The following is a 27,190-nucleotide window of genomic DNA, read 5'->3' as shown; positions in this document are numbered from 1 at the left end:
CACATTTATGTCTCTGTGCAAGCCTTTGATTAAAATCTACAAATGGATTTAAATGCTGTCTCAGCATCTTCATTACAGTAATGTATAACTTAAAAAAAAGCAATACTATTTGAGTTACTTTTAAACAAATGTAATGCATTTAATTAATCATCATTTAAAAAATAAATGGCTGAATTAAAATGAATGTCACGTTGAATCACACACTCAATGAGAGAATGCAGGAACAGACAAAAACCAAGATGGCAGAGCCTTACATTTCTGCAATGGAAGCATTCTCATTATTCTAAACACATGGAAGAAAAGGAAAAGAGGATTGTCTCAATGGACAGTGTTTCTACTTCACTAATAAGACAAAAAGTACAAAAGTAGCAAACGTTGCTTAAAACTTTCATTAATCTGTATATGCAGCATGTATAGCTCTGGGCTCAGGATGTTCTCAGTAGATAACATTATCCTACATTACTGTTTTTAGTGGTAAATGAAGGTTACAGAGTGTGTATTGCACAGCACCTCTAATAAAAAATTAAGAAGAAAAAACCCTGCAAGAAAGAGATCAAACCTTAGTTCAAAGGTACTGAAAAGTTACTCAAAAAGTAATGTAATGCATTACTTACCATAAAAAGCAAGAAATGCAACTAGTTACTGTTTGGGGGAGTAATTCAATATTGTAATGCATTACTTTCATAAGTAACTTTCCCCAACACTGTTCTTGAGGCCAAGGAAAATGAGGTTTACTTGCACAGCTGAATTTAACCTCTTAAACCTCAATCCCTTCCAAACCACAGCACTAACATACTCTGGTTCTACTACCAAAGAGTGGAGTTCAAAGCACCACTATGTCTCCATCACAGAACTTGGGCATTATAAAAAAGATGCTAAAGACGACAGACTGCTAGTGTGTCTCTTGCGGCCAGGATAGATAGATTTAAATGTGCAGCTGCTAATAGTTGGCTTTCAAACCCTAACTCCACCAATATAACCCCTCTATTTGTACTTACAAAATATAGAAATTCCTTCAGGCTAGAAAAGTGAGGTTTACTCACACAGCTCTCACTAATTATACTTTTTATTTACTAGCTATCCCTTAGTCATACACATCCCATAAACCTCAATACCATCTAAGCCACTGCACCACTGCAATCTCTCTGAGTCTAACTTTGCACATCAAGAGGGGTTGAAAATGTCAAGGGAATCGGAAGTGGATGCACTAAAAGGAAGGATAAAGACTACAGCCCTTAGCAACAATCGCTAATGTATCTCTTGAGGCCAAAAAAGTGAGGGGTACTCCACATATCCCACTAGTTCTTTCTCTGCTAAGCTCATCTCCAGAAACTTCAATATCATCTATGGATTGGGAGGTAGGCACGCTAACAAGGACGCTTAAAGGATTAGTTCACCCAAAAATGAAAATTAGTTTATTAATTAATCATTACTGTGTCGTTCCAATCCCCTGAGACCTTCTTTCATCTTTGGAACACAAATTAGGATATTTTATAATAAAGCTTGCTGGCCTTTTTAGACAGCAAGGGTCATGCCATGTTCAAAGTCCAGAAAAGAAACCAAAAATGCTGTCAAAACATTACATGTAACTTCAGTGGTTCAACTTTAATCATGCAAAGCTCCAAAAACACTTTTGTGTGCCAAGAAAAACTATAAAACAACTTTGTATGCCAGTGTTTTCATTTACTCGTCACGTTAGGGAGAGCATTTACAATGGACAGAATGACTTACTGCCACACACCAGGACTTGACATGGCTGAAGAGAGAACATGGGCGAAGAAAATAGTTTGTACAGGTTTTTTAGCACATGTACTTGGCACCAGTGTTGTAAATGTGTGTTTGTGCTTGCATTTATCGTCCCTGTTGGTCTGCGACTCCATGCATCTCACCGTTACTGTAAAAAACCAAGTGAAGCAAATGAATTCGGAGCTTGCCGTCATTCCGGAAGGATTAACAAAATAACTCCAACCGCTGGATATTGGTGTAAACAGGGCGTTCAAGGAGAAGTTGCGAACGGCGTGGGAGCAATGGATGATAGAAGGTGAACACACCTTTACTAGTTATGCCACCATATGTAAATAGATTGTGGATGCCTGGGCTAAGGTAACTGCTTTAACTGTTGTCCGAGCTTTCTCGAAAGCCAGCATCATTGCTTAACAGCCACCCGGCAACGAGACTGACTCCGACAACGATGAGAGAGAACCCGGCATGTTTGATGGCGAAACTGCCCAGCTGTTCAATTCAGACACAGAAGATGAGAACTTTGATGGATTTGTGGAAGACTGATTAAAAAAGAAAACGTGAGTGTATTGTTGAATAGGACAATAAAGTTCAACTAAACTAACTGTTTTGCTTCCATTACCTTTTTTTGTAGACTATATGTTTTAGCGTGCGCCTTATGTATGGGTTAAGTACAGAAACAGACCCCGTACTTGAGACTGCGTCTTATAATCCGGTGCGCCTTATGGTGCAGAAAATACGGTACATGGACATCAGTAATCAAATTATTTACCTTAATCTGAATAAGACAATATTTTGATTAAGGTGTTTACATGAGCTGCTTTTTGAATGTTCCTTTCATGATCTCGTTTTACATGTTATAGCACATAATCCGATAAACATCATTGCGTCACCATGCAATCCACATTTCCTCCAGAGTTTCATGTCATTTCGGTCACACTTTATTTTGATGGTCCGCTTGTTGAATTTAAGTTACAATGCATCTACTTCTCATTAGATTATAAGTAGACTGTTAGGTTGGGGTTAGGGTTGAGGTTAGGGTTAGTGTAAGTTGACATGCTCTAGTAAAGTTTCTTATAGCCAGTTAAATGTCTGTTGAAGGTCAACAGATATTAAGCAGACAGTCTGCTAATAGTCAAATGCACCATCAAAATAAAGTGTTACCGTAGTTTTGAGTGTTTCATTTTTAATTTGTTGATTTTAACTGCAGTTTAGCACTTTCACTCTCATTCAGGAACATTTCATGTATGCCCCCTGTGACAAACGAAGCATTGGATGCGAGTATGAACTGCTTGAAGAATGTTGTTTTAATAGAGTTTGATACCACATGCTGTATGGGGGAAAAAACACTTCATTTTGCAATACAGATGTCTGTAGTGCTTCACTGACTCAATAGGTGCAGAGTATAGTGTCAAACAGCCATGTGTGTATAGACTATCCTGGCACAAAATGCGGTGAAAATCCTACATGAAGTTAATAGTTTGATTAAGGGGTTTACATGTCTGTAATTCAATAATGCCACTAAAATCGGTATACACCACATGTATTACTTTGATTTCTGTTTAGTTCGATTGGCACTTTAGTCCTATTAAGGTCATCAAAAATAGCTGGTAGACACTTAATCAGAGTATTATCTACACGGTAGACACTTAATCAGAGTATTATCTTAATCACAATTATATCAGATTATTGGTGTCCATGAAAACATACTCAATGTCTACACATACCTAACATATAATACTGATGTACATGATGTCAACTTTTTCAAAGATTGCTGTTTTAGGTGTATTTACATAGTGTAACAATGGAGGTATTTAAAAAAATTGGGATTTTTAAACATTATCAAATTATACATTTTCAGTCACCAATATGCCATTGTCGAATAAACAAACAGGCAAAAAAAATTCCAAGTTTTTGACTGAAAATGTTGTATAAAAACACAAAACGTAATGTCAATCTAAAGTTATATATGCATAAAACTAACATACTGTAGGCTTATTCTGAAACTGTAGCCCTGAATTATGAATTATGTAGACAGAAGTACGTATGGCTGCATTTCGTCTTTAAAATGAACATTACGGGGCGGTATGGCATCGTTGTTTTTTGTGCTAGCAGCTGACCGCTTACCTCCATATGGACGGCTTTCACATTGTTACCAGTTTGTCCAGTGGCTTGCAGTGTACATCGGTGAACTTGAAATGCAGAGAAGAGTTGTCCATGACCACAGGATTTGATCCTGGTGAAGAATGGTTCCAGAAAGCTGGTAAGACAAAAACAAAAGCCAAAAAATTAAATAAACAAGTAAATAACAGGGTGAGAATGTGGTCAAATCTGAAAATGTGGTGGAAATCGGGGGGAGTTCTTTTTCAGGATTGCTTTTTAAAACACTGTCGGTTATGTTTAGGGAAATGGGTGGGCAATGGTCAATTGGTGCTTTTGAAAACACCATTGGTTGGGTTTAGGGAAGGGGGTAGGTGGGGTTATCAGTTGGTTGGTCAGTCAGTCGACAATGGCCTCTGGTGGATTGTTGTGAGAAGAGCAGGCACGAATGGCACTCGCGAGATAAATTTGAGATCCTCTAGTAGATTTGCAAAAACAAAATTTGCAAAATATGTATCTCCTAGAATGTATTGGGCGCTCTCCAGAAATGTATATAGGGCTACGTTTTCAGAATGAGCCTGGGTTGTATATAATGGTTTAGATGCTGCGTTTTTGCCATGCACTGATACTGTACAATGATGTCGAACACTTGACATATATGATTACAAATACAAATGAGATCCTAATACATTTCCCCATTAAGTGAGTGATTCCTTAATTATGGATCGATTTGCTTAGACTTTCCCTTTCATTCCGAAAACACACTGATGGTTATTCCAACTCATTCAGGGCAAATACAATCATAAAAGCAATATATTTAAAAAAGTTCACGCACATGCAAAAGTTGCTACTTACTTGCACAGACTGCTTTGTTACAAGAAATTGGCCTTCATAAGATATGATAAATGAGAGAGCTTAAGATGACCTGAATTTAGAAATGTGTCTAAAAAACATTTGCACATCACACTCATCTTCCTGAGGTGTCTCCAGAAAGGAAACAAATGAAGAGAAAATAATAGAACAGGAAAAAAAATAAATAGATAAAAGAGAAGAAAGATTTGTCCTTGAGCGAAAAAAAAAGATAATAAAAACCAGGATACCAAATAATAACTCTTTTCATAATGTGAAGAAAACAGGAAACGAGAGGTAAGAGGAACAGACAGCCACTAAGAGTCCTTGAAGGAACAAGAGTGCTTTAGTTTACACAAATTTTTGCACACTGAAGAACCTTGTCACTCTGAACCCAAGTGCATCTTACTGAAGAAAACAACAACTCTCCATTAAAAGAACTGCACTCCTTGTGGACACAGGAAGATATATATGTCTTATTTGAGCATTAGAAAACCCTATTAATCCAACACAGGCACAGGGGCTAATATCGGAGTGGATATCTCTGGTCAGAGTATTACATTAAACTTGGAGGACTTCAGTGCAAGCCAGGGGTCATATGGGATTCCAGAGCTTTTTTAGACTTTACCACAGATAACATCGACACGATTTCTATGGAAACAAATGACCTTTACAAAGTAATATTCCTATAATTACCAACGATTGCAACATCTGCTGCGGCATCCAGGGATTGCTTGCAACAATAGGTGGTGATCCAACATGTCCTCAATTATTTACAGACATTTTTTTAGACTTACAGGATATTATATTTCAAAATGCACAGGTCTCATCTAACACTTCTTTAGTTTTTAATTAAAAAGGTAGCTCCATGTTTATTTTTCATTCCATCTGCACCCTATTCTGCTTATTTGTTGTTTGCATGTGTGTTAGAAAGCCTGAGGGGGAAAAAAAAGTTCAATCCTGCCTGTTGCTTGCAGCCAAAATCATGCTTATTTCCCCATCTTTCTACCGCGGGGGAAGAAAGGGAAAGGAAGGGTTATTTAAATAATGGAAAAGGGTAATGGGCCTTTAAATACATTATTGAACTACAGGTGTCTGTGAGAACACGCAGACATGCAGATAAGGACACAAACACATTTTCAGAGGCTTTCTGAGTCTCTAGCCCAAAGCTTCTCAAATCTTCAGTATCTCTTTATTGTGCTGTTTTTATTTTGTTAGTGGCCTAGTATCTCCAAACAGTCCATTTCCCATGCACAAATAGCATAGACCATTCAAAAGTTTTACAATGGTGAGATTTTTTAAATGATTTCTTCAGTTCACTCTATGTTGTATTATACAGGAAAAACAGTAATATTGTTAAATATTTTTACTTAACACACTTAAACATAACTATTTTCTGTGAATATACTGTAAAATGTAACTGATTTGACTCACAGATGAATTTTCAGCATCATTACGCCACTTCAGTGCCATATGATCCCTCAGAAATCTTTCTAACTTGCTGATGTGTTGATCAAGAAACATTTATTATTTATGTGACACTGAAGACTGGAGTAATGGTGTTGAAATTAATCTCTAAGTTACAGGAAAAAAAGTTGAATGTATTCAAAAAGAATGTTATGTTTGTGTTTTTATGCAATTTTTATTGTAATTCTTATCTTTATTTTACAATATTCACTATTTATGAAAATATCTTCACTGTAAAAAAAATCCGTTATTTAACTTTTTTTTTTCTGCCAGCTGGGCTGCCGAAAAAACAAACAAACCTTAAAATAACAGTCGTTAAATTACAGAAATTTACCATAAAATAACTGCTGTTAAATTACAGAAATGTACTGTAAAATAACAGACGTTAAATTACAAAAATTTACCGGAAATTTACATTTAAGGAAATTTCTGTAATTTAACATCTGTTGTTTTACAGTAATTTTTTGTAATTTAACAGCCGTTATTTTACGGTAAATTTCTGTAATTTAACAGCAGTTATTTTATGGTAAATTTCTGTAATTTAATGTCTTCTATTTTACTGTAAATTTCTGTCATTTAATGTCTGTTACTTTACTGTAAATTTCTGTAATTTAACACCCGTTATTTTACGGTAAATTTCTGTAATTTACATTTGTTATTTTACTTTAAATTTCTGTAATTTAATGTTCGTTATTTTACGGTAAATTTCTGTAATTGAATGTCTGTTATTTTACTCGAAATTTTAGTAAATTAGCGTCTGTTATTTTACTGTAAATTTCTGTAATTTAACGTCGTTTTTTTACTGAAAATATCTGTAATTTAACATCCATTATTTTACGTTTTTTCTTTCCCCGGCACCCCAGCTGCTGGGAAAAAAAATATGTGAAATAACTGATTTTTTTTTCAGTGTAGTGTTCTGAAGATTAACACATTTGACAGAACATGAGAACATTAAACACATGAAAAACATGGCAGAACTTCTAATATAGGGTGAACTAACATTTAAACAGTTTTGTTGTCTTGAGTAAATAAAATTGACAGCGAGAGTGCATTGGAAATTAAACTGGATGGTTCCTTGCACAAAACTTCCAAATTGTATCGGAAAACTTATAGGTCACAGTGCATGTTATATTTACTTTTTTATTTGCTTGTTAGTCGTTATATATTGCCAGAAATTGCTGGGGGAAATTCATACAGTTTTGGGTTAATCAGGGTAAATTATATAAAAGATCAGTTTATTGAATTAATACTTGCATTCTAATACTGATGGGTATATATTGACTATGTTAAAGGTATAGTTCACCCAGAAATCTACATGGTTTCAAACCTTCAGGAGTATCTTTTTGTTGTTGTCGAATTTTAAAGCATTTTGAAAGCCACTGACATTGATTGCAAGAAAAAATACCATGATAACACTTTAGTTTAGGTCACAATTCATGCCATTAATTACTGGCTTCTTACCTGCCTATTATTAAGATATGAAATGTTCCTTAGTAGGGGCGACACAGTGGCTCAGTGGTTAGCACCGTTGCCTCACAGCACAGAGGTCACTGGTTTGAGTACCGGCTGGGCCAGTTGGCATTTCTGTTTGGAGTTTGCATGTTCTCCCGTGTTTGCGTGGGTTTCCTCCGAGTGCTCCGGTTTCCACCAAAGTCCAAAGGCATGTGGTAAAGGTGAATTGAATAAACTAAATTGGCCATAGTGTATGAGTGCGTGTATGAATGTGAGAGTGTATGGGTGTTTCCCAGTACTGGGTTGCAGCTGGAAGGGCATCTGCTGTGTAAAACATATGCTGGAATAGCTGGCAACCCTTGATAAATAAGGGACTAAGCCAAAGGAAAATGAATTGTGACCTAAGTTGTTACCAATACCATGGAAGCTATTGGATATCAGTTTGAAACATGCTTCAAACTATCTTTTTTTATATTCAGCAAAAAAAACTCAAACAGGTTGGGTTATTAAATCATGACTGAATTTTCATTTGTGTGTGAAATATCCCTTTAACTGTAACTATTCTTTCTGCACACATCTGTTTCTGTGTGTGATGAGCGCAGCTGTGATTTGGGCTGATGTTGAAGAATCATGGCCCGTGTTTGACCTTGACTTTTCACTCAGGTGGAACACACCCTCAGACGAGTTCTTCACATCACTCCTTCCCTCAGGGATGCAAGAGATTGTTTTTCCATGTTTCTCCTTGTTTTCCACATCTCTCCACTTCTCGCTCCCTCTTGCTCTCCTCCTTCAATTAATCCCACAGAGACTACCAAGGAGAAGAAGGAGAGAGCAAGAGAAGCAAAAGGAGAGAAATAACGAATGACAATCTTCCACGGCATGATACCACCACTCAAGTGGCCATTAGCGCAGCTCGCTCAATCTCTTTAATGAACTGATCAGACCTAATGACTCCCAAACACACCCTCCCTTTATGCAGACAGATGTAGTGGGTGGGATATACAGATTAAAGACGTGTGATTGGTGGAGAGGAACCGACAGGTCTGAGAAAAATAAAACAGAGCTTTTGTTTTTCGCTTTTTTGCCCACTAGAAAAGTCCACTTGGGTAGTTTGTTTTCATATTTGAACTCTAATGGAGGCTAATTAGTTTCAAAGAATCAATTCTCTCATAATTACCCATGAATCAGGGCTAAACATGAGAATAGATACAATAAAAAGTGAGCAAAGCTGGCCATTTGTCCTACTCTAGAACATCATTACAGCACATAGGACAGAACAAAGCATTTTTCCCAATTTCTATCTGTCTCACTCACTAGCGAATCATACTTATTGGATGGAGTTTGACAGTAAACAGTTTGGGTATTAGGATGGATGCCGCTGGAAGTCAATTTCTGGTCTCTCTCCGGCACACCCCCACAATTTCCATTGTCTCTTTGGTCTGTGAGTGCAGATCCAGGTGTGATGGCCGTCATCTTTCTTTGGTGCAGAGAATGAAGTTCGGCGATTTTTCTGGCCGTACTTTTTTCGGGAACACAAGCGAACACTGATTACTCAGCGGCATAGATTATGACAGGCCAATTTCTGTGAGCAACAACAACAAGACATCACAGTCACGATTAAGAAGAGAGAGAAGAAGAGGGAGAAATGCAAAAGGGTGGATTTGAAAAGAGTGAGGGGGAGCAGGTGAGAAATTAGAAGATGGAAAGGAAATAAACACTAGAGAAAAACAAGATAACTGAATAGTCAAGGACGAGTGGAGCTTGGTAAAGAAAGAGCCATGAAGAAAAGGACGAGAAAAGATCAGAAAGAGGTCACAGAGATGGCAGGAAGAATCGGAGAAGAAAGAAAAATGTGGTGATTTAAGTAATAGATGAAGAGATAGAAATTACACTGCAAAAATTAAGAGATATAATATTGGTTTTAAAAATCAGAAATTAAAAGAATATATACATATATTCATTCATTCATTTTCTTTTTGGCTTAGTCCCTTTATTAATCCGGGGTCGCCACTGTGGAATTAACGACCAACTTATCCAGCATATGTTTTATGCAGTGGTTGCCCTTCCAGCTGCAGCCCATCTCTGGGAAACATCCATACACACTCATACACTACGAACAATTTAGCCTACCTAATTCACCTGTACCGGATGTCTTTGGACTGTGGGGAAATATATATAAATATACAGAAGTCTGAATTATTAGCCCCCTTTAATTTTTTTTTCTTTTTTACATTTTTCATACAAACTCCACACAGAAACTTCACCCACTACCTACTGCGCCACGCCACGCATATATAAATGTATATATATGGGCGATGCCGTGGCACAGTAGGTAGTGGCTGGGTCAGTTGGCATTTCTGTGTGGAGTTCTGCATGTTCTCCCCATGTTCGCGTGGGTTTCCTCAGAGTGCTTCGTTTTCCCCCACAAGTCCAAAGACATGCGGTACAGGTGAATTGGGTAAGCTAAAAATGGTCCGTAGTGTACAGGTATATGTGTGAATGAGAGTGTATGAGTGTTTCCCAGTGATGGGCTGCAGCTGGAAGGGCATCCGCTGTGTAAAACATGTGCTGGATAAGTTGTGGATCATTCTGCTGTGGCGACCCCAGATTAATAAAGGGACTAAGCCGAAAAGAAAATGAATGAATATATATATATATATATATATATATATATATATATATATATATATATATATATATATATATATATATATATATATATATATATTAAGGTAAATTAGTATCATTGTTAAAAAAAGGTGTTTTAAAATAAAGCAAGAGGTATCTGATCAAAATAAACAAATTAAAAAAATAGAATAAAATAAGCAAAATGTAAAATATATTAATATGGAAAAACAATAAACAAGTATACTAAAGATAAAGCCAACATAGGTTTATTCTGAAAGCGTACCCCTATATACATTTCTGGAGATCGCAAATTATGTAGCCAGAAGTAGACATATGCGCCGGACTGAATTTTAATCCCATGCCGCAAGAAATGTGGTCAACCTCTAGCCAGAAGTACGTATGGCTGCATTTCGTCTTTAAAACGAACGCTACGGTGTGGTATGACGCTGTTCGATCAGTGCTTTTGAAAATACTATTTGTTGGGTTTAGGGAAGGAGGAGGGTGGGTCAGATTGGTCAGTCAGTCAGTCAATCGACAGCGCCCTCCGGTGGATTTACGTGTTATGTGTGTTAACCCTTTAACTGCCAGCTCTACCCAAATAGTCGATCATATTTTGACTGTTTTAAATAAAGACTGATAAAGTCATTTAAAGAATTTAATTTTATATAATGGCTTACACTAAAGAGCATTGTTGGTTTACAAAATAATCAAACAAACATAATCCTGTTGCACTACTACAGTTGATTTTGGTTTTATTGTAAAAAAACAAACAAGAAAACATGTTAAATGAGAACATGTTAACATGTTTATTTTGATCTTAATCCAAATCTTAGATTATTTGGCTTTACACTTCATTTTTTTTTTTTTTATAGTATATAAAGCCGACATATCAACCATTTGGTAGAGATTGATCTTTTAGAAATTATTTAGAAATTAGAGTGTTTTAACTAGCGACATTAGGAGTCAAGAAATGCAATACAAAATTGTTTTCTTAGTGGGGCACTTAGAGTAAATGATGGCAGAATTTAAAATTTTTGGGTGAACTATCCTTTCAATATAGCATAAAAAAATAACAAGAGGCAAATCAAATAAAAATGGTTAGTGTTTAAAATAAAATAAAAATCAGAATATACTCTGCAGTGCCTCTTTCTTTCTCACACAAACACACACACATAATCAACAGCCCTCCATTCTCTGTCTAGACCAGTGACTTCATCATCATCTTCATTTGCGCAGTAGGAAGCTCACAGCAGGACAACTGTGAGTAAACTGATGTGGATTTAAGAGAAGTATATAAAAATATCTCTTTTCATCACACCCTAACTCTTACCTCTCTTTTTCTTATCCTCATCGGCACATCATTCTGCCTTCATACACACTCACAGAGAAACACACACACACACACATCTTGGTCTCATCTCCTCATCAACCTTCCCTTCCGCCACCTCTAACTGCCCTTAACTATTGTCTCCTCACGTGTTCATCACCTCCTCTCTCAGCTCCGCTTATCTCTGTCCAACCGGTCGTCGTTCCTCCCTCCGCTGCTGTCTCCTCCGGTCCCCGGCTCCATTCATACACTCGGTCTGTGGCAGGCTTTTGGCCCCCAGCAAAGCGGTTTCAGAGCACTCTCATTTTCCCCCTGTCCTATCGCTACTGATCTGCTGTCAGTTAACCAGGCCCAAGCCGAACTCTCAGGCTGTTGCCACTGATCTCCTGTCAGTCATCCGGACCTTCCGTTAGCTTTCCTGACCATTCCCGGCTGCTTGTTATTCTGCGCAGGGAGCAATCTGTAGAATGCTCAAAATAGCAGAGTAATGGATTCCTGGCGTCACCGAGGCACTTTAATGCCCATAAGCCTGCTGGTGTGGAGAACTCTGGTCATGTACACTGCTGGGGGACACAGTGGATCTCATTTAGCAGCTCTGCATAGTTTAAACATCTTTCGAGATGGCTGAAAGTGGGATTTTTAGAGCCACTTGATAATTTCTGCATGCAAAACATACAACGACACACGGACGGCTACTCACATGTAAATGATGCACGCATTTATCGCTCGACTGGTCTAGTGAGTTAAAAATGAATGTAAAAGCCATGAAATGAGAAGTGGTGATGAATTTTAGATACGTAAAAGCTGGCCATGGGCTTAGAGGGTTAATTTAAAAGTCTATTAGTCTTTATAGACTGAAAGAACACTTGGATGTCAGTCATCACCATGACAACAAGCTGACCCACCCACTTTTTAAAGTCCACATCAAACCAAAATCCACAGTGTTTATTTTGCTAGCACACATTGTTTTTTTTTTTAGAGCAGTGGTCCTCAACCTTTTTATCACCGATAACCAGTCAACCCTTTTAAAATGTTATCGCGGACCAGGGGCGGGGCTCGTAGGTTGCTAGGCAACCATCAACATTGCTGTCACTATAATGCAAGTTATATTTATAGAGAAAAAATACAAAGCATTGCAGTATTTGGGCGTTCTGTGTTTGTCTAAGATAATTAGTCTACCGAAATGTGTGTATTCCATACAAGCTGAAGCTGATCAATCAGTTCTTCTCATGCGACTGGTGGTGCTCTTGTGGTATTCATTCAACCACGTGCATCTGGAAGGCCTGGAAGCCTGTGTGAACGCGTCAAGTATAAAAGCCTCGTCCATTTTGTGAGGTGCACGTGCAGTCAAAGGAGGTCCGCGACTGGGTGACTGCGGTCATGCCATCTTCTGAGAGAGACAGTCACGCTGCCTGTGCTTCAAATTGTAGTGCGCGTCTGCTTGGTGTTGCGCGGTAGACATCTTGTTTAATGCGCTGCAGTTTTATGATCTTGTTTCAGTTTTATTAGCGTAAATTAATTCAAATAGGACATAATCAAAAATTGTCACTTTTATTCATCTTTGGATATATAATAATCATGACTTTGCATGTAGGCTATGCTATTAATTCTCTGTAACTGTGTTTTATTTGCAAGTTTAAAATAAAATTAATAACACAAAGCGTGCCAGGCGAAAGTCAGCCTTCATGCCGCACTTAACAAACTTAAGAAATAACAAACTTGCTGAACTCTAGAAAAGACGTAATAAGGCTACTGTCATTTGCGATCTTTAGCAGTTGATCTTCTTGCACAGACATGCTGGATTCAACCTTATTTGTTGACAAATGGGTTGCGGATCCATTCCATGACAGTTTGCTGGTCCTTCACAGGGCCTTTTCCCCTTAGCAATGAAACTTTCCAAAGACGTCTGTTTCTTACTCATTTTGCTGCTTGTGGATTAAATTTGGCGTTAGATTAGAAATCCTTCTAATTTTTCAAAATAAAAGATTTTTCAAAATAAAAGATTGTACAGACTCAGATAAATAAAACTGAAATAATTAATGATTTCTTATGCAGCCCGGTACCAGTTGATCCACAGATCATCCATAGTAGGAAAAATCAAATAATATGGATGTTAATGGTTGCAGATTTTCTTCTTTTGTGTTCAAAAGAACAAAATAAAACTCAAGCTGGTTTGGAACAACTGAAGGGTGAGTAAGTGATGGCAGAATTGTCATTCTTAGGTGAACTATCCCTGTAATATGGATAACAGGAAATGCATTTTTCTGAATAAACTTAGACATAATGAACATTACACCCATGCAACTAATAAGGTCTTTCCAGTACGCTTGCTTTGTTAACTGTTGGTTACTAGGTTACAAATACTACAGTCAGCTACTCTAACAACTTAATGAAAATGCATCTTTTTTGCAAACTTTGAAAATACATCTGTGCTTCCTCTGTAAGTGATGTCAAAAAAGCTATCAAGTGTAACATACAGAGCCCAAGAATACTTTAAAGGGACAGTTCATACAAGAGGGCGTCAGGGTGGCGCAGTGAGTAGCATGATCGCCTGACAGCAAAAAGGTTGCTGGTTCGAGCCTCAGCTGGGTCAGTTGGCATTTCCGTGTGGAGTTTGCATGTTCTCCCCATGTTGGCATGCGTGGAGTTCCGATTATCTCGGAAAATTCAGATCCGATTTGAGCTTCAGATCTGTTAAAATATTTAAACTTCTACGACTAGACTACATGTGACAAGCCAACCAGATGTAAATGTGCGTAAATTTTTTTTGTTTTGTTGTTATTTTTTGTTACTCTTTGAATCAGAAAAAAAAAGTCTATATAAAAAAAAACGTGAATCATTTTTTTGAATCATAAATATCTATATATATATATATATATTAATGATGTCTCCACATTGCCTCTAAATATTTTAGTGTCTATGAATTTCTAGTATTCACATAACACACAAAGAATAAAGGCTCTTGCTTTTGCACTCCTTTATTTTTGGCACATGGTGCCCGACAACACTGAAAATTCAGTGCGATTGCTACAATGGGGCGTATTCCAACAGTCGTGTTCCAATGTCATGTGGAGTGGAAAGGCCACTTCAGAAATAAAGTTGATGTTGTCACTGCGCTACATTGGTATCTTAAAGGTGCAATTTTGTACCTTTATGGTAGGGCTAGGCGATATGGCAAAAATGCAATCTCGATAATAATTTTTCATATTGAACGATAATGATACATTTCTTGATATCAGTTGTTAATGCTTCCAGATTTAAAACAATACCCCAACAATGACCGATACATTTTTGGTGGCTGAAAATTCTGTATTGTTACACATTTCTGCTGTGGGATTGGCTCTTAGATCAGTATAGAGTAAAAAAGTCCAGAACTAGATATATATATTTGGCTGAAAATAAGTGATAAATGTTAGATTAGTCCCAGTCGTGGCGTTAAAGGGCTTATTTAAAACTCTTACTCTTTACCAATCTTTATGGACCAAAGGAACTCGAGGCTGTCAGTCATCGCTATGACAACGAGCCGCCCAGCCTACTCTTTAAAGCTCAATGAGCGAGCGAACGAGACAGCGAGTGAGTAAATAGACGACAAAGTTCACAAGTTTACGGTCCACGGGGAGCTGTCGAGCCTCTGACACCTGAGACTCCAATAGACATTTCACACACGCCTACCACATCTATCATCTCTCTCTCCATCTCTCCATCCATCTCGCCCGCGCAGCCTTTAAATCTCCCCAATCACTCATCCGGCTGAACAGAGCCCCCTTTCCTGCAGTCTCATGGGGCTACTTTACATATAGAGCTACGGATTGAAACTGCAAATGTTACGGCACCCCATCAGACGAGCTGGACCCAGACCAGACATGCTTTCCTTACATTCAACATTTCTCTTTTTTTTTTCTTTCTTAAAACCGCCTATTTCCAATTATACCAAAACAATCTATCAGGACTCAAGAGTACAAAACCAAAAAGTGCACAACAATGCAAAGCACACAACTTACTTCAGGCTCATTCTGAAAATGTAGATCTATATTCATTTCTGGAGCTCACAAATTATGTAACCAGAAGTAGGTATGGCTGCATTTCGTCTTTAAAACGAAAGCTAGCAGCTGACAGCTTACCTCCATTTGGACAGCTTTCATGCTGTTACCAGTTTGTCCAGTGGCTTGCAACATAATTAATAATAATTAATTAACATAAATAATTAACAATTAAACAATATTTCTTAAAATCTTTATATTTATTTCATAAAGTTTCATGAAGTCTTTTATCTATGGAAAATGTTACTTGGAAAACTAGACAACCAAGACCATTTAGAAACTGTCCAGTCACTGTTTCTACTCCATTAGACTTTCCCACAGACATCCACCATAAAACAGTTTGAGGAAGTGAACCACATAACCAGCACTCTCTGCACTTCCACTGCTACTGTCACCACAAAATCTAGCAACTTGGACTGCTTCGCTGATTCTAACAGGAGCACTGTAGTTTTGTCACATCATGCCGTCCGCTTCCAGCATGGACAGGGTGTAAGGGAGAGTATTTGTATTAAAACGAGCTGTGCACTCCAGTCGCGAGAGGTGCTTGTGTAATACTGTAATCCAATTCAGTGAATTAAAAGCACTGGGAAGTTTTCTCTCAGCGCAGCGATAAGAGCTGTGGATTAATCTGCCGAGTGTTTCTGACAGGCAATTTGATAAACAGCCACTTATCTCTGGGGCAGCTGCGCAGGAAGAGAACAAATAAATCATCAGAGAGCCGCAGAGAGCGAATGTATGAAATAGGCTTTGTGTCTATGCCTCAGATGAATGACCATGAACATGTATATTCAATTAAACATGTAGCACAGGACCAACCTACAGTTCTTATATTACTTCTTAACCTGCTATAGGATTTGTGGGCTGTTGTTGATGCATGGGCCACATTCACACTGAAGAGCGTAATTATATCCAAGCTGAGACAACAGTAGGTATAAACCACTCTAAATGAAAACGTGCAAATACTGCGTCTCTGTTTGTCGAAAACAATGATCTACCAACATTTGTGCACTTTTACAAACATTATCAATCTAATGAACTACTTTTATTTAAGCCATACCTGCCAACACTCTCATTTTTTCATAGGAGTCTCTCGTATTTCAGACCCATCTCCCGCCACCCTCCCGTTTTGTTATTTCTCCCAGAAAACTCCCAGAATTTCTGTGTCTGTAACACCCCCGTGTTTGCCAACTTTGGTATTGTACTTATCCAATTGCAGTGGCCGCTCAAAACCCAGTCCATAGAACATTTACTAACAGTACAGCACAGTTACTAAACCGGTTCTCAACTGTGTTTTTCAGACAAACACACACCGCCATCCTTCCCAAACCACCGGTCTCCCAGAATTTCAAAGATAATTGTTGGCTAGTATGGTTTAGGCTAAAATGAAGACTTGTGGAAATAAAGTGGCAACCATTTCATTCCTTCTCATTTATTTTATTGACCTTATTCTGCAAAGAATTCCTCATTCTTGCAATTGTTTTAGAACTTCCGATTCAGTTGCCTATGGGAGAAATGACTAGGAATAGTAAACAGGAAAACGGTCAAACAATCTGATCTACAAACGAGTGTGTTCACGACTATACATAAAAAGTAGAATAATACAATAAGAAAATATCAGTTTGCAGCATTAGGCAGCATAACGAGCTGTTTATAACATCTAAAAATCACTGGACACCGGAAGCAAATAGATTTCAATGGCTGTGCCTGCTCGTATGTAAAGAATAAGGTCAATAGGTACAGGTTGTCAATTAATAAAGACATTCATTGAACAACAACACATCATGACCTCAGAACATTTTAATTAAAAATTGTAGAGATTGGTAAACTAATACATTTTAATGTTTGCATCACAAAAACTGCTCCATATTCATGATTATTCCAAATTTGAGTGTCATGATCAGCTTTCAGAAACATTTGTGTACAATTTTCCATAATTAATTTTTCTTTAATTGAATTTTAATGATTAAATTATAATGATTGCTGATATAATCTCGAAATTTATTTTTAAAATCACAAACATTGTAACATTTTTACTTTAATTTGTTTATAGCAAACTTCATCTTCCTCATCACTCCACAATGTCTACATCTGAGATATTTCCATCTGCTATATGTTCAAGAACTTTAAGATCTGTATATTCTGCATATAAATTTTTTTTCAGCAATGAATTAGTACATCGATATAGCTGCTTTATATAAATAAGTTTAAGCATCACACAGTTGCTGCAGATTTGTCCGCTGCATATCCATGATGAATCTCCCGTTCCACCACATTCCAAAGGTGCTCTATTGGATTGAGTTCTGGTGACTGTGAAGGCCATTTGAGTACAGTGAACTCACTTTTTCGGATCATTCTCTGTAAACCCTAAAGATGTTGTGCATGAAAATCCCATTAGATCAGCAATCTCTGAAATACTCAGACCAGCTCGTCTGGCACTAACAACACATTCAAAGTCACTTAAATCACCTTTCTTCCCCATTTTAATGCTCGGTTTGAACTTCAGACGATCGTCTTGACCATGTCCACCACATGCCTAATTGCATTCAGTTGCTGTCATGTGATTGGCTGATTAGAAACTTGCGTTAACAAGCAGTTGGACAGGTGTACCTAATAAAGTGGCCGGTAAGTGTATGTTGAGGTTTCACAAAAAAAATGTAGGCTGAAGCATGTATTTCCAATGAGCCTGTCTTGTATATATTCAAGACAATTCATCATAAGACGCTTAAGCTATTTGATGTAAATTCAATAAACAGATTGCTATTCCTTTTGGTGCAAACACAGGAACTACACACTGAAACTTTTTTTTTTAAAATCTCACAGCATAAAAGTTTAGATACTTAAAATCATTACTTCTAAGTTATAGATGACTTCATGGCTCATTTAAAGACAGCACAGGACAGCTGTTTGCTAGGGAGGGTCAATATGGCAGTGTACATCACTGCGGTTTCGCATTTTACCTCAGAGACATGTTCCTCTCAGATTAGTTATCTCTCCCGGAACAGTCTGAACTTCCTCATAAACAAGCCAAGTAGACAGAGCAAGTCAAGCAGATGGGTAGATAGTGAGAAAAGGAAAAGAAGGAGAAAGAGAGAGAGAGAGAGAGGGAGAGAGAGAGAGAGACAGAGCTAAGTGACTATGAAAGAGTTCACCAGCCTCAGTCCATCTGACAGAAACCAGCCGCCTTAAATTCTCCCAGACAACCTCTCACCTTGCTCCAGCCACTAAACTCTCCAATTAAATCACCCAAATTGGAAAGGAACCGAAAGAGAGGGAGAGACAGAAAGAGCGAGAGAGAGTGGAGAACAGTAGATGATGAGGTGGAAAGAACGACAGAGAGAGGGAGGGAGGGAGGTAGCGGTCATTTTGAAATATGACTGTGTTTGTTCTGACAGCGTACGGTTAACACAGCCTCAGTGTGTGTGTGCGAGAGTGTGTGCAAGTGTGTGTTAACCTGTCACAGGGCCTAACCCAAGGCTAAAGCAGCAATTTCTTTTCACACTCCAGCTCTGGACAGCACAGAGAGAGGCGAGATGGAGCGAGAGCGAGAAAACCTATCATCAGGCAACTACAGCACAGTGGCCAGATGACTGTCATAACCCATGAGGAGATTTGTGGTATGGTTATTGTAAGGCAGGGGAGGGTTGGCCACATGTTTTTCAATTGCTAAGCCTTAACTCTCTTTTCAATTATACCTGACAAGAGATTTCTTTTTTTTTTCTTCTTCTGAGGTGCAGAGCTGCCATGGCAATGTGATGTGAAGAGGAGGACAGTTACGCTGCAAAAATCGCTTTCTTTGTCAGGATTGCTTGAGTTGTTTTCAAATAAAATATATAGATAGATTTTAAAAAGTGAGGTCTTTCCTAAAATATATTTTGAGAAACATATTCATCATTTTATGTAAATATGAAGCTTGATTGCTCTGTTAAATGATGTTTAACAGACCAAGGAAATTTTCAGAGTATGTTTGATAATATTTTTTCTTGTGGAGAAAGTCTTATTTGTTTTATTTCAGATAGAATAAAAGCAGTTTTTAATTTTTTAAAAGCCATTTTAAGGTAAAAATTATTAGCCCCTTTAAGCAATATTTTTTTTCGATAGTCTACAGAACAAACCATTGTTATACAATAACTTGCCTAATTACCCTAACCTGCCTAGTTACCCTAATTAACCTAGCTAAGCCTTAAAATATCACTTTAAGCTGTATAGAAGTGTCTTGAAAAATATCTAGTCAAATATTATTTACTGTCATCATGGCAGCGATAAAAATAAATCAGTTAGAAAATGAGTTATTAAAACTTTTATGTTTAGAAATGTGTTGAAAAAAAATCTTCTCTCCGTTAAACAGTTATTGGGGAAAAAAATAAAACAAATAAGACTTTCTCCAGAAGAAAAAATATTATCAGACATACTGTGAAAATGTCCTTTCTCTGTTAAACATCATTTGGGAAATACTTAAAAACGAAAAAAGAAATCAAAGAGGGTCTAATAATTCTGACTTCAACTATATATATATATATATATATATATATATATATATATATATATATATATATATATATATATATATATATATATATATATATATATATATATATATATATATATATATAGTCCATTTCAATGGACATCAGGTCAGAACATTTGTACTTCCCAAACATTATACTAACAATTAAACAATATACTAACATTAAAATACAAAAATTAAAAATTAAAATCTAAATCACAAACATTGTAACATTTTTACTTTAATTTGTTTATTGCAAACTTCATCTTCCTCATCACTCCACATAATATCTACATCTGAGATATTTCCATCTGCTATATGTTCAAGATCTGTATATTCTGCAAATGAAATTGTTTCAGCAATGAATTAGTACATCGATATAGTTTTTTTTTTATATGAACGAGTTCAATCAGCTTTACTGGAGATTTAATTTTAGTGTCAGATTTAATCCTAATGGACAAAAATCCTGATCTAAAGGTTGCAAAAGATTTTAAACTTTAATTAGTAAGTGCAATCACTCTTTTTTACATACAATCTGTGAAATATTGGCAAACATATCAATAAATCTGAATAAAAACATTGTAAATGTGGCTTACATCTGTGTCTGGAGTGAAGTGATGCCATGCTGCAGTTCAGTGTAGTGGATTTTTTTTCAAATTACAACATGCCGAGCCTTAACGCCATTTGATTGAATGACAATCGTCCACCCTCATGGACTGCTACAGGCTTTAAATGAAATAGCATGCTCAGGAACCAGAAAATACATGCGCTGACGTGATGTCCATTGTTAGAAGGGGTTAATTTAAGGTGTACAATTATGACTATCAGCAAGTAGTTAGTTATGTGTATTAACAATGAAATGACACAAGAAGAAAGTAGTGAACTATTGAAACAAATATAATACCTTACATAAAAGGCTTTTTTGATGATGGCAGCTTAAAGACGCCTCTCATATGGAGAATGAAGTCACGTGCATTATTCAGGTGTGATTTTTTTTTTCACAGACTTCAAAAGAGTGTATAAATATTGATGGTTCTGTGGGTCTCGTCTATCAAATCTGGTCTTTAATTTGTATTTTATATTGGATTCAAGTCAGGTGATTGGCTGGACCATTCTAGAGCTTGATTTTCTTTCTCTGAAAGGATTTGAGATTTTCCTTGGCTGTTTTTTGGATTATTGTCTTGCTGAAATGTCCACCCTGGTTTCATCTTCATCGTCCTGGTAATGCAGATGTTGGACTTGAGCAGCTAATATGCATTTACAATGATGAAGGACAGAGGGTTGCTTAAGAACTACAGAGGGATTTCAGCTGCTGTCTGAGCTTTCACTGCCTTTCTACACCTTCCAGTCTTCATGTGTTTAAAACCTTTCCCTGAGTCATTTCATTTTATTACGCAAAACTTAACGTGTAAACTAATTAGATGTGTTTCTTTGCATATATGGAAATCTTTGGTTGTTACCAACATCTGGGGAAAATTTGAAGTCAATAGCACCTTGAAAAATATGTTTTGTGAGAAAAATGGTGACGTGCTGAATACTTATCCCGCTGTATTGCATATGGACAAGAGACCAATTTCGGCACATTCTCACTAAACATTTACTTAAGAGTGTTGGTGAGACATCTAAGACAGTTTCTCTCCCAAACTACAACCATAAGTTAATTGATCAAAAATTTTTTATTGGTCAAAATGAATTATTAAACATATATCCCTGCTGGGCTAATTTACTACAGTGAATACAATCCGGAGGTGCTTCATATGGAAAGTTTGGCATTTTCATGTTACTTGAAAAACAGCTGTGTCACTGTTGATATTTATAAGCATGAAGACTACTCTACTCTTCTAAAATCTACTGATCATTCATGACTATCATCACCATCTCTAGAGAGGACAGACGTGAGTTCTAAACTCTCCTTAAAGAGAAAGTCCACACCAAAAATTAATATTCTATCATATTTACTCACCCTAAAGTAATTCCAAAGCTGTATGACTTTCATATTTTGAAGAATGTTTCAATTCCCAACCATACAGTTTCAATTCCATGGGAAGCGAAACTGTTTGACTTCCAACAATCCCCAGTATATGCTGTAGCAAACTGATGATCAGCCTAAGAGTATTTGACAACTGTGACCAATAATTCAAACCCTGTGGCATTTAAAGGTGTGGATTAGATCTTTCTCGCACACACATACACAAACACAAAGTAAAAAATCTCACCTGGTCATCTCTTGTTCGCTCACAGCACGAGCAAAGAAAAGAATAGAAAGCAGACAAGAAAGACCAGGAGAGAGTCTTTCCTCCCCCTGGCCAGAGAAAAGAAAGCAATCAAAGGGTTTTGGTGCCGCAACAGACCACGCAATCACAGACACTCATGTGTAAGCCACAAGCTGTGCAAGCGTTTTTAGCAGGAAAAAAGGCAAAATGAAGAACAAATGACAGACAGTATAAAGAACAACAACAACTGGGCAGTGGTTTCCCTACTGCTGTGCAGAACTCAAAAAGAATAAGCAATGCTATAAAGACACCTCAAAAACACCAGACGTGCTTTCACACCCTTTGGTACAAATCCAATAAGTTGTTTGTCCATGGAGGAGGTTCACAGAGGAATAGAAGTGTTGAACAAATGTTTGTCTGACAGAGAAAGGGTCAATTATAGTATTTACAATATCAAAATTAGATACAACCTTTGGCAGAATATGCATATTTACAGATTGTGCCGAAGGTAGTCTCTAATTTTGATATCATTCATTATGATATTACAAGTTTCTGAAGATAAATATCTGAAAACATTTCTTCAAAATTTCTAATAAAAAATACACTCACCGGCCACTTTATTAGGTACAACTGCTCAATAACGCAAATGTCTAATCAGCCAATCACATGGCAGCAACACAATGCATTTAGGTATGTAGACATGGTCAAGACGATCTGCTGCAGTTCAAACTAGGCATCAGAATAGGGAATAAAGGTGATTTAAGTGACTTTGAATGTGGCATGGTTGTTGGTGCCAGACGGGCTGGTCTGAGTATTTCAGAAACTGCTGATATATTGGGATTTGAATGCACAACCATCTCTAGGGTTTACAGAGAATGGTCAGAAAAAAATAAAATATCCAGTGAGCAGCAGTTCTGTGGGAGCAAATGTCTTGTTGATGCCAGAGGTCAGAGGAGAATGGCCAGACTGGTTCGAGCTGATAGAAAGGCAACAGTAACTCAAATAACCACTTGTTACAACCGAGGTATGCAGAAGACCATCTCTGCATACTGTGTCCAACTTTGAGACGGATGGACTACAGCAGCAGAAGACCACAATGGGTGCCACTCTTGCCAGCTAAGAACAGGAAACTGATGCTACAATTCGCACAGGCTCACCAAAATTGCACAATAGAAGATTGGAAAATTGTTGCCTGGTCTGGCAAGTCTAGAATTCTGCTGCGACATTTAGATAGTAGGGTCAGATTTTGGCGTCAACAACATGAAAGCATGGATCCATCCTGTCTTGTGTGAACGGTTAGGCTGGTGGTGGTGGTGGTGGTATAATGGTGTGGGGGATATTTCTTGGCACACTCTGGGCTCATAGTACCAATTGAGCATTGTGTCAACACCACAGCCTACCTGAGTATTAATTTCTGACCATGTCCATCCCTTTATGAATCAGTGTACCATCTTCTGATGGCTACTTCCAGCACGATAAGGCATGTCGTAAAGCGCGAATCAGCTCAGACTGGTTTCTTGAACATGACAATGAGTTCAGTGTACTGAAATGGCCTCCACAGTTACCAGAACTCAATCCAATAGAACACATTTGGGATGTAGTGGAACAGGCATCGAACAAATCTGTAGCAACTGTATGATGCTACCATATCAATATGGACCAAAATCACTGAGGAATATTTCCAGTACCTTGTTGAATCTATGCCACCAAGGATTAAGGCAGTTCTGAAGGCAAAAGGGGTCCAACACGAGACTAGTAAGGTGTACCTAATAAAATGGCCAGTGAGTGTATATTGACTATAAATTAATATAAACATCTGGAGTACAACAAAATATATATATTATTTTGTATTTTGTATCATGCAAAACACAAATTGCTCTAAATTACATTACTTTTACTTACATTTTGGAAAGAATGTCATTTGTAGTAATCAGATTAAATTTACAGGTCCATAGCCAGCTATGAGGTCACCGATGACTGGACATTAGTAAAAGTTTTCAAGATCAAGTATGAAACTTAAAGTCTGATGAATGAAAAATGATTTAAAATCACACGGCTGAATAAATTCACATCCATGACTCACAGCAACTGTCAGATGCAGCTCTAGAGGGAGAGTGGCTGCAGCCTCTGCTCCTCTGTGTTGCCACTTGGAGTTATTATAAGCATTGAGTCATTGGACTTGTTTTTAACACTAACACTGACAGCTTTAATAAACTAATTTGGTCAATAGTAGTCAGTTGATTGGTCAGTCAGTCAGTCAGTCATTCAGTCAGTCAGTCGACAGCGGTCTCTGGTGGATTTACGCAAGAACAGCAGGTGTGAATAGCACTCGCAAGGGATATCAAAAAGCATACAAAGGGGCCTCTGATGGATTCGCAAAAACAAAAACTGCAAAAAAAGTACCTCCTGGGATGTATTTGGCGCTCTTCAGAAATGTATATAGTGGAACGTTTTCGAAATATTAGAAATTAAAAACAAGCACTAACAGTTTAATGCTGAGGAGACTGCAGTCGTGAAGACAAAATGTAAACGATCTGTAGAACAACATAACTGAAAACAGTGGTCAGTATGTAGGCTATTTACTGTAACTAGCCAACCATTTATAGTGGAAGTCACACTAAAATAAATAAACATTCAAAGCATACAATGCTCTGTGTTCATTCATTCATTCATTCATTCATTCATTCATTCATTCATTCATTTATTCATACACCAAATCTTACTAATGAAATTTGCTACAGCAAAAAATGTAACCATAAATATAGAAGAAATTTACACACACAAACACACACACGCACGCACACACATGCATGCACATGCACGCACGCACGCACACACACACACACTGTATAAGTAAATATGCCAATTTATGTGCAGAAAAAATATCAAACAGGATCTAAAATCTTCTCATAACCGTAAGTTAAACATCACTGGTACGTTCAAGTTCAAACTGGTATGCATGTTTTGCTTTGGTTTCCTTGAAATGTTGTGGAAATGTTGTGGGGTTTAGGTACTGTACGTACATTAATGCAGCTAATGCAGCAGCATTAATGTACACCGTATGGTATTAAAGAGATAGCTTGCACAATGGGTAGAAGTAAAGACTTTTCTCTTGTATTCTGGATTGTAGAGACAATGATTGTAAGGATACTTTGCAGTATTAAACATGTATTTATACCAATTTCATCAGACTCTGAAAAGTCTTCAAAAAAAAAGACAAAAAATGTCCTTCTCAGCTGCTATAGTTGCAAATCCAGGGTGTTCAATGCACCACCATTTTCACTTAAAATGTTTCATCTGGGCTGAACGCTGTCCACGTAACTTTGAAGTGAGCAACAAAACAGCAATTTGCTTCGTAATGTCTTCATTCACATAGAAGTAAATGCACACATGTGTGTCTCTTTAAGCCCTTTTGTTAGAGTGTTTGCAGCAATCGTGTCTTCTGTTTCTTATCAGCGGTGCTGCAGTCTCTTGGTGTTGGGATGCTACTTTTTGGTAACACTTGAAATCAAATGCACACTCTTATCTTCCGTGGATGCTTGTGAATTGCTTTACATTGCCTCCTGGCTGTCGCCCAAAACTCTCCATGAGTCCATCACCTCCTCCAGGCAACAAGTGTGTCTGTACTTAAGCGAATGACTGGACTGCTAAAACCCTTGTCTGTTAAAACATGATAGAACGGCCTCATTTATGCATTTGACAGATTCTTTCATGCAGAGATTTTGGGGTAAATGAAAGGCTCACTTTTAAAAGAATGTGCCATGGGAGCTCAACTGATTTCCTAATATTTCGTAACCTTAAAGACTACATGAAAAAGTCTTTCCAGCACATTCATACAGTTTCCGAAATATTGAATTCAATCATTTTTAACACACCATTACTTTTGAATATTTTTTTCATGCTGCTTTTTAAGACTGTCAAATTAATTCCTGGGAGTTATTTTACCGCCTTGGAATTATAAGGCGATTTTTTTTTTTTAAAATATATACTGGTGTGAATATGTTGATGTTTGAGAAAATAAAATTTTTGCTTTCTATAACATTTATTTCATGTTTTAGGATGAATGTTTTTTCCTGTTCAGATTAAGCATAAAGGCTGTGCTAAATATTTTGTCCAGTGCAGATGTTAATTTTATGTAAAATATGGTAATCTTTATTGAATTATATGCTTTATATGAATTATTAAATTATATTTAATGAATGCTGTGAGGTGATTGTGCTACCCACTGCGCCACCGTGATGCCATTACACACACTATATATACACAAAAATATGTTAACTATGTAAAATTTAACATTCATCTCAATGACAAAAAGGCTTCTGAATCATTATATTTACACACATCTTTTCAGTTTCAAGTTTTTTTTTAATTTTATGTGGTTTTATTTAGTCAACTCTGATTTTGGGCTCTATTTTAACGATCTAGGTGCAAAGTCTAAAGCGCATGGCGCTAAAGCATTAACGGCGTTTCCGAATCCACTTTTGCTATTTTAAGGATGGAAAAATACACTCTTTTACGTTTTGTCAGTTTAGTGGATAATTCGTGCGAATTCGTACGAGTTGAATCGTTCGAAATTGTACGATTTTAAAAAGGAGGCGTGGCACCTAACCCCACCCCTAAACCCAACCGTCATTGGGGGATGAGCAAATCGTATGAAAATGTACAAATTAGATTGTACGAATTCATACAAATTAGCCACTAAATCAAAAAGTTACGAAATGTTGTGAGATTGTGTTGGCCTCCTCCATTCGGCCTCTTTACTTTCTCTTTATTTTACTTTTACTCTTTACTTTACTCCTTTACTTTTGTAAAGAAAATAGTGGAAATTCACTCCACTGAAGACATCCATTAGCCAACACATTTAGTTTAA

The sequence above is a fragment of the Danio aesculapii genome, chromosome 1, assembly GCF_903798145.1.
Source record: "Danio aesculapii chromosome 1, fDanAes4.1, whole genome shotgun sequence".
Lineage (NCBI taxonomy): Eukaryota > Metazoa > Chordata > Actinopteri > Cypriniformes > Danionidae > Danio > Danio aesculapii.
Note: the sequence above shows the minus strand (reverse complement) of the source record.